We start from the raw sequence: 10,670 nt of genomic DNA, 5'->3' as shown, positions 1-10,670 counted from the left end.
AACTGAAGAGATTGGCTTCTCTGTTATTTTTTTAATTAAAGAAATTTTTTTGGCTGCGTTGGGTCTTCGTGGCTGAGTGCAGGCTTTCTCTAGTTGCAGCGAGCGGGGGCTACTCTTCGCTGCGGTGAGTGCGCTTCTCACTTGCAGTGGCTTCTCTTTTTTTGGCGCTCAGGCTCTAGGCGTGCGGGCTTCAGTAGTTGTGGTCCACGGGCTTAGATGCTCTGCGGCATGTGGAATCCTCCCGGACAATGGATCAATCCTGTGTCCCCTGCATTGGCAGGCGGATTCTTGAACACTGCACCACCAGAGAAGTCCTGGCTTCTCTTTTAGATTCCGGTTCTCTGTCATGAATTATGTGATCTGAAGCAGGGCACTTCATGACACCTCAGTATATCCACTTTAAAATAGAAAAATTGTGTCTATTCCTTACCTACCTCTAAAGATACTTTAAAGACAAATTAAATTCTATTGAAAAGATATCTGAGCATTTTAATAATTTTTTTTCTGATTATAAGAGTGACATTTATTGAACAGAATATGGACATTACAGAGAAATATTTATATAATTAAGAAAATAAAACTCACCCATAATCACACTCATAATCCCACCATCACTATTTTAAACAAAACACAAATGAAGAACATTCTCTATATGCAGTTTTCTATCCTGTTTTTTAATATAAGATTATATAATGAACATTACCATAATCTTAAAATTTTCTTTAAAAGTACTATTTAATGGCTGCATAATATTCCATTTTATGGCAATAGCATGATTTGCTTATTCATGGTGAGATATACAACATGAATATTTTAAAAATATAAGGGAAAGTTAATAATCCAAGAAATTTTGGTTACTATTATTTATAACAGTATATTTGGAGATTTAAAAAATATCCAGATAACAGTTGGAAACAATCTCAGAAGCACAGAAAATGAGATTTATAAAACACAATCAAGAGCAATTTTATTTTTAAAGGTCAATTCACTTACAAAGGACACAGAGAACACGCAATAATTTCCTATAACTACATTTCCATTGACTTCTGAGTGGTAATTTTATCTTTAATACCCCCTACTGGTTTGCCTTATGGTTGTAGTGTTATCATTTTCTTTTAGAAAAATATTGTGATTTCATTAGAAATCTGCCATCTTTCCAGTCCTATGCTCTTCCTTCTTTCTCTCAAAAAATAAAGTGAGAGGGGTAGGAACAAAGGAAAAAAAGAATAACTGATTATTGCTTTATATAAATCCCTCCTCCCCCCACCCCCGACCCCCACCATATGCAATGAATAGAGGCTGGAGAAGCCCAAGAGAATAAGGACATAGCCTCAAACTTTCTTTTAAGAACTTTGTAACTTGTTGCATTACTCATTCATTCAAGACCATTGCCATAGGCTCTACATTTCAGATTACTGAAAGATAAACTCAGGAATGTGTGGATTCCCAGGAACCCAGGGGTTAAAGTCAAGTCAGGGCCAACGTGTGTTCATCCTTCTTAATGCTAGAATTCCAGGCAGAGCAATTCAAAGTGCTTCTTGAGATAGCACTTAACTGAGTAGTTGCTTATTATAGCAAGTTCCATCCAGCAACTCCACTTCCTGCCACAAAGGTCAGCTGATGCCCGTGTGTGATGTGAGGAAACAAGAAGGAGCTATCGCTCCATTTCTGATAGATCTGGGCTCCCTTCATTCATTCAAAAAGCATTCATTGAGAGTCCACTCTGCATGGCACCAGGTCTAAGCACACTAACAAGACAGACCAGGTCCCTGCTCTTGTGGAGTTTCTAGCCTAGTGGAAAAGACGAACAATAACAAAGCAAAAAGAGGGATTCCTATTTGTTTCAACTATGCTCTAAACACCTGCAACATCTGCATTTGAATACAGATAACTCTAGGTATTTGGGATTCTGCTCAAACTATCTCTTTGCAGAAGAGTATCTCATCACCCACAGCAGCTTCCTCCTACACCTAAAAGACCAGATTTTCAGAGCAAGTGTTTTCTGGACTTCTTTAGAAAGCCCAGGGCCAGTGGTTGTCTTCATGGGATGGAAGCTTCTCCTTTTAGCCACAAATTTTAAAAACCTCTGATGAAAGCATTTGGTTTCTGGAGACACAATTATAAATTGTCATTGATGTCCTTGGCTGGTGTAAATGTGGTAGGAATTTTTAATTGTTGGGAACAGTTTTTGGAGTTCATAATTCTTTCCTGTCATTGCTCTCCTTTTGGCTGCAGCTGATTTAAGTATTTTTTGCCTTCAGATTCAAATAGCAGGTATTGCCTCTACATGCCAGATTCTGTGCAAGATACATCTATTTCTTCTTTGAATTTTTGTAATAACTTCATTAGTCCTGTGCTAGGAATGGGGAAGGAGAGACTCAGAGGGATTAGGGACTACTTCAAAGTCAGAGATAGAGGAAGGATTACACTCAAGCCTTTGGATTCCAAGTCCACTGTGTGCCCCTCAGGCTGAAGCTGTCTCCTTCTGTCTATGTGCATATATACACAGCACTGAGCTAGATCTTGAGGAAAGTAATGTGAAATGCAATGGGCAGGTATCCATCTTAATGAAGATTATGATCTCATTGGGACCACTAGCCACCAGTGAAACATTAGGTTAGAGACATTTAATGTATATTTGAATATATTAAATATTCCCTCAGCTATTGGCTGCCTCTCCTCAAATACAACCTTGAAGAGACCACAGGAGTATAAATAGAAAATATAATATTAATTTATAAAATTATATCTATCATATATGATATAATTTACATATACTGTAAGTCCAATCAAAATCACAGCAGGAATTTCTGGGATTATGATAAACTGATTTTAAATTTTATATTGAAGAGTAAGGATCTTGAGTAACTAGGCAACTTTGGAAAAGAAGGACAAAGGGAAGGAACAATTCTACTTGAAAATGAGACATTTGAGAAAGACACAGTAACTAAAGTTATAAGATTTATAAGACCTAAATCTTATAGCTCCTAGAACAAGCTGATCTGTTTCTTGCAGAACAAGAAAATAGATCAATGGAAAGAATAAAGAGTCTCAAAATGAAACTATGCATCTATGAGAAATATATGATAAAGACAAGTGTGTGGTAAAAGCATAGACTATTTAGAAAATTTGGGAGAAAATGGTCTTACTATATGGAGAAAAATAAACGTGAATCCCTAACTTGACCCATTTTAAAAAGCCCTCAAAATGTGAAAGTAAAACTATAAAGCTAATAGAAGAAAATATTGGGGAATATCTGTTAGCCCTTGGATGGTAGAGACATTGCTAAAGAAAACCTCATACGTTTGAGGTGACAAGAAATAAATTGATGAATATGACAATAATAAAAAATGAAAGACGAGTTCAATGAAGGACTTCATAGACAAAGTTAACAGTGACAGGTGGCTGGTGACAGCGTAGAAGATATTTGCAATACCTAAAATCTTTAAGGTATTAACGGCCAGCATGTACAGGGAATTAGTGCAAGTCAGCAAACAAAAGGTAGAAAAAAAGGACAATGGATATGCAAAGGCATGTCACAGAAGAGGAATCCTGAGTGGCTAATAACCATACAAGGAGATAAATGTTCAACCTGACCAGCAATCAGAGAAGAACGAGACTGACCATCACTGAGATGTTACTTCACATCATCAGACTGGCAAAAACTCTAAAGTCTGACAATACCAAGTGCTGGTGAGAATGACTTGAAACAAACCTTTGCACCACTGGTGTGGGAAGGTCAACCACTGCAGCTCTTGTAAGGAACAATCTGGCAATTGTTATTGAAGTTATGTAGGCATGATCCTATGACTCAGCAATCTCCCTCCTGGGTACATACCTCAGAGAAACAGTCCATGAGGAGAAACTGCAACTTTCTCTCTATGGACAGTTTCTCTGACCAGCATAGAGACCACTGCAAGTACAGTCAATTTACATAGATGTTCATGGAAGTGTTTTGGAGGCAACCTGAGGGTCCATCATGAAGAATACAGGTAAGTACACTTTGTATGTGCATTTGATAGAATAGTATGCAACAGGCAGAAGTGTTATACTAGATTTACATGTAGCACATGGATATCTCTCAAAAACATGTTCGAGGATTAAAGTAAGAACTAAAATAAGATTTGTAGCACAATATTATTTATGTAATTTTAAAACAGACATATAAACAGTTTTTGATGGATGCATATTTATCTAAACAAACATATACGAGTCAGACTGGAAGGACACACATTAAATGCACCAGAGGGGTGCTGGAGAAGGGAAGGAAGTGGAAATTGAAGACGAGAGTGAAAGGGAGAAAATAAACAAAGATAAACCATGAAGGATATGCTTTGGACTGAGGAGAATGAGGAATTCTATTCTGCATAGGAACTGCAGAGAGGGGAAAGATCAGAGTGGTTTGGGAAGACCCAAAAGACTTTTCAAGGAAAGATGTGAGTGGGTTAGGGGTAAAGCAATTAATGCATAAAGTGGCAACAAATTACTTCCAGCATTTCCAGAAAAAAAATTCCCACTAAAAATGAAATCAGAAAAACTCAACATATAATAGAATACCCTATATATGAAATGTTTGCACTTCAGTGACGTTATATATCTTTCTCTTCTCATCAATCTCATTTTTAAAAACATAAATTCAGGTACTTCCCTGGTGGTCCAGTGGTAAAGAAACCATATCCCAATGCAGGGGACGCGGGTTCGACCCCAGTCGTGGAACTAAGATCCCACATGCCGCGGGGCAACTAAGCCCACGTGCCACAACTACTGAGCTTGCGTGCCTCAACAAGAAAGCGCATGTGCTCTGGAACCCGCGCACCACAACTACAGAGCCCACATGCCCTGGAGCCCGTGCACCACAACTAGAGAGAGAAAACCTGCACGCCACAACTAGAGAGAAGCCCACACGCCACAACGAAGACGCAACACAGCCAATAAATAAATAAATATTTTAAAAAAACATAAATTCATTAAAAGTGGCTACTACTATGAAACAAAGTTGAATGTCAGTGCTTACTTTTAACAACTTTTCATATGTTAGAGATATGTTCCTGTGTTGATAAAAAATAAAAATGTAGATTTTTATTAATCTCCTATATTATTTTTATTATTTTTATTTTTTTATTTTTCGGCACGCGGGCCTCTCACTCTTGTGGCCTCTCCCGTTGCGGAGCACAGGCTCTGGATGCGCAGACTCAGCGGCCGTAGCTCACGGGCCCAGCCGCTCCGCGGCATGTGGGATCTTCCCGGACCGGGGCATGAACCCGTGTCCCCTGCATCAGCAGGCGGACTCTCAACCACTGCACCACCAGGGAAGCCCTAGTTTTATTTTTGAGGTACTTATTTTGTTTAACAAATTTCATGCACTGGAATTGAGTCTTCATATTGCTTATGGAAGGTATGAATTCATTTTGATTCTGAAAAGACAAAAATGTAATGATTTTTTTAAATCCCCCATTTTTAGATATTTTGACATAAAAAATGAGGTTGCCAGGTAAGTAAAGTCTGTCATCTGACAGACAATATAAAATGTTTTTACAGGTGGCAACATTAGGTCTACACTGACAAGATAAAATTCAACAGGGATAAATGTCAGCTCCAGCATTTAAGCTCAATAAAATCAATTACTCAAATAGAGAATGGGAGAAACCCAGCTCCACGATAATCAGTGAGAACAGGATCTGGGGAATTTAGTTAAGTGCAGGCTTAATTTGAGGCTATAATATGATGTGCCTTCTACAAAAGTTGCTCAATATTTGCCTGCATTAGTAAAAGTGCAGCTCGTAAGTCATAGGCATCCACACTTACTGTACTCTACGCTGGTCAGACGTCATCCGGATGATTATGTCCAATGCTAGATACCAAGTGTTTTTAAATGATAGTTTTGTTTGTTATAAAGATAATACATATTGAAAAAAAGATTTACAAGTGGTCAATAAGCACAGGAGAAGACTCAATATCATTAGTCATTAAGAAATGCAAATCAAAATCATAATGAAATACCACTTCACAACCACTGGAATAGCTGTAATAAAAATGATGGACAATCACAAGTGTTGATGAGAATGTGGAGAAATCAAAACATTTATAACTTGCAGGTGGAAATGTAAAATGGTGCACTTACTTTGGGAAAACATTTTGACAGTTTCTTAAAAAGTTAAATATAGGACTTCCCTCGTGGTGTAGTGGTTAAGAATCCACCTGCCAATGCAGGGGACACAGTTCGATCCCTGATCCAGGAAGATACCACATGCCGTGGAGCAAATAAGCCCGTGTGCCACAACTACTGAAGCCTGCACAACTAGAGCCCAGGCTCCACACAAGAGAAGCCACTGCAATGAGGGGTACATGCACCACAATGAAAAGTAGCCCCAGCTCTCAGCAACTAGAGAAAGTCTGTGTACAGCAACAAAGACCCAATGCAGCCAAAAAACAAACAAACAAACAAAAATACTATGTGCTGCCCCAATGCCTCTTTAAAAATAACAAAAAAAAGTTAAATATAGACTTATCATATGACCCAGCAATTTAACTCCTAGGTATTTATCCAAGAGAAGTAAAAATATCTATCCATACAAAAACGTGTTTACAGAGATACACATAGCAATACTATTTACAATACTCAAAAAATGGAAACAGGGCTTCCCTGGTGGCGCAGTGGTTGAGAGTCCGCCTGCCGATGCAGGGGACACGGGTTCATGCCCCGGTCTGGGAAGATCCCACATGCCGCGGAGCGGCTGGGCCCGTGAGCCATGGCCGCTGAGCCTGCGCGTCCGGAGCCTGTGCTCCGCAACGGGAGAGGCCACAACAGTGAGAGGCCCGCGTACCGCAAAAAAAAAAAAAAAAAAAAAAGGAAACAACCCAATTTCCATCAACTGATGAATTTTTTTTTAAAAAGGTGAGGTGATGAATATATTAATTAACCTGAGTGTGATAATCATTTCACAAACTATATATATGTCAAATCATCATATTGTACACTTTAAATATATACTATTTCATTTGTCAATTATACTTCATTAAAGCTGAAAAAATAATTGAAAAACCTTGTGAATGGATAAATAGTACAGTATATATCCATACAATGAAATACTACTTCGCAATAAAAAGGACCAAAGTACCAGTACATGCTACAACATAGGTGAACCTCAAAAACATGTTCAGTGAAAGAAGACAGACACAAAATACCACATATTGTATGATTCCACTTTCACAAAAAGTCCAAAAAAGGAAAATATTTAGAGACAGAAAGTAGATTAGTGTTTTCATAGGGTAGGAAGGGGAAATTGGGAGTGACTATAAATGGGCTTAAGATTTCTTTTTAAGATGATGGAAATGTTTTAAAATTAGATTGTTGTGATAGTTTACAGTTCTGTCAATATACTAAAATGCATTGAAGTATAGACTGGAAATGAGTGAACTTTACAGTATATAAATTATATCTCAGTAAGGTCATTGAAAAAGACAAAAAATATAATAAAAACTCAAGGAACATAAAAAATTAAGAGAATAAAATAAAAAACAATAACAAATAAAACATAAACAGAATTTCCCAAATTCCATCATCCAGAATAACCATGGCCAACACTTGGGGAATATCATTCTGGTTATCTCTTTATGCACATTGACAACCAGTAGGAGAGACAGTTAGGCAATGGGAGAAAAATAATTTTGCACAATGGTATAATTTCATACATGCTTTTTCTTTTTTCTTTTTTTTTTGGTTAAATTTAAATAGGATCTTGCTTGAATTTAATGGAATTAGTGCAAGTTAGCAATAAAAAAGTAGAAAAAAAGGACAATAGATATGCATATGTCACAGAAGAGGAATCCTGAGTGGCTAATTACCATATGATGAGATAAAGTTCAACCTAACCAGCAATCAGAGAAGAACCAGATAGAGCATCACTGAGATGTTACTTCACATCATCAGACTGGCAAAAACTCTAAAGCCAGGCAATACCATGTGCTGGTGAGAATGACTTGAAAAAATTAACAGATTTCTGTAGAGCATGCCATCCAACAAGCACAGAACATATATTTTTCTAAAGTGCACATGGAATATTCTCCAGGATAACCATATGCTAGGCCATAAGGCAAGGCCACAATAAATTTAGAAGGACTGAAATTATACTAAGTATATTCTCTAGCCACAATAGAATGAAATTAGAAAGCAATAACAGAAAGAAATTTGGGAAACTCTTAAATACATGGAAATTAAACAACAAACTCCTAAATTACCACTGGGTCAAAGAAGTTACAGAGGAATTTAGAAATACTTTGAGGTGAATAAAAATGAAAACATAACATACCGAAACTTAAGGATGCAGCTATAGTAGTGTTTAGAGGGAAACTTACACATGTAAAAAAGATCTCAAATCAATACCCTATCTTTTCACCTTAGAAACTAGAAAAAGAAGAGAAAACTAAACCCAAAGGAAACAGAAGGAAAGAAATAATAAAGATAGAGTGGAAAGTAATGAAATAGAAAATAGAAAAGTATTAGAGAAAATAAAACTAAAAATTGGTTTTTTGAAAAGATTAACAAAATTAGCAAATCTTTCATTAGACTTACCAAGGGGGAAAAAAGAGCGAAGACTCCAATTAATAAAATGAAAATGGAGCTTCCCTGGTGGTGCAGTGGTTGAGAGTCCGCCTGCCGATGCAGGGGACACAGGTTCGTGCCCTGGTCCGGGAGGATCCCACATGCCGCAGAGCGGCTGGGCCCGTGAGCCATGGCCACTGAGCCTGCTCATCTGGAGCCTGTGCTCCGCAACGGGAGAGGCCACAGCAGTGGGAGGCCCACGTACCGCAAAAATAAAATGAAATAAAATAAACTGAAAATGAAATGAAAGAGGGAACATCATTACCAACCTTACAGAAATATAAAGGATTATAAGGGAATACAATTGTATGCCACAAAGTTAGATAATCTAAATGAGATGCACAAATTTCCAGAAAGACACAAACTACCAAAACTAACTCATGAAGAATTAGAAAATCTGAATAGACCTATAACAAGAGATTGAATCAGCTCAAAAACAAAACAAAACAAAAAAACCCACAACACAATACAACAAAAAAAACCCAGCAACTACTTACAAAGGAAAACCCTAGCCTAAATTGGCTTCAATGACAAATTACACCAAAGGCTTAAAGAATTCTTAACATGAATCATTCATACACTCTTTCCAAAAGTAGATGAGAAAGGAACACTTTCAACTCATTCTATGAGGGTCAATATTTCATTGATAAGGAAACCAAAGACAATACGAAAAGAGAAAGAGAATGAAAGACAGACAGACAGACAGAAAGGAAGAAAGAAAGAAAAGAAAAGAAAGAAAATGGTAGACCAATATATCTTATAAATATAAATGCAAAAATCATCAATAAAATATTAGCAAACCAAATCCAATAATTTAAAAGGGATCATTACCAAGTGGGATCTATCCCAGGAATGCAAGCCTGATTTAACACATGAAAACAAATTAATTTCATGGACTACAATAATAGAATAAAGTACATAAGCTACACGATCATCTCAATAGATGCTGAAAAAGCATTTGACAAAATCTAATACATTCCATGAAAAAAACATTCAACATACTAGGAATGGAAGGGACCTTCCTCAACCTGAAAAAAGACAGCTATGTAACACACATAGCTAACATTACACTTAATGGCAAAAATTGAAAACTCTCTCTAAGATCAGGAACAAGACAAGGATGTCTATTCTCACCACTTCTGTTCAACATGAAGGTTTAAGCAAGAGCAATTAGGTGAGAAAAGGAAATAGAAGGTATCCAGATTGGAAGGAAGAAGTAAAACTATCTCTATTTGCAGATGTTATAATTTTGTATATAGAAAACCCAAGGAATCCACAAAAATACTATTAGAACTAATAAGTGATATTGCAGGTAAAACATCAATATACAAATTGTATGTCTACATTAACTTGTATTTCTATACAGTAACAATGATCAATCCAAAAAATAAACATAAGAAAATAATTCCAGGGGACTTCCCTGGTGGTGTAGTGGTTAAGACTCCATGCTCCCAATGCAGGTGGCCCGGGTTTGACCCCTGGTCAAGGAACTAGATCCCACATGCATGCTGCAACTAAGAGTTCGCATGCTGCATGCTGCAAATAAAGGAGCCAGCAACCCACAATTAAGAAGCCCACCTGCTGCAACTAAGACTGATGCAAATAAATAAATTAATTAATTAATTAATTAATTTAAAAAACAACCAAACAGGGACTTCCCTGGTTGTCCACTGGTTAAGATTCCACACTTCCAAAATATAAATAAATATTTTTAAAAAATGAAAATAATTCCATTTACAATCGCATCAACAAGTATAAAATACTTAGGAATAAATTTAACAAAAGGGGTATAGATCTAAATAGATGGAAAGGCATCCCAGGTTCATCAACTGGAAGACTTAATACCGTTAAGATGGCATACTCCCAAAACTGATCTTCAGATTTATCACAATCCTACTTAAGATCTCAGATGCCCTTGTGGTTTTTTGTTTGGTCTTGTTTTTTGTTTTTGTAGATAAAAACAAATGCATTCTAAACTTCATATGAAAATGCAGGGCCAGTCACCGAGAATGGTCAAAGTGATCTTGAAAAAGAAGAACAAAGTTGTAGCACTCACATTTATCCATTT

Source organism: Stenella coeruleoalba (assembly GCF_951394435.1).
Source record: "Stenella coeruleoalba genome assembly, chromosome: 1".
Classification (NCBI taxonomy): Eukaryota; Metazoa; Chordata; class Mammalia; order Artiodactyla; family Delphinidae; genus Stenella; species Stenella coeruleoalba.
This window is presented reverse-complemented; position numbering follows the sequence as displayed.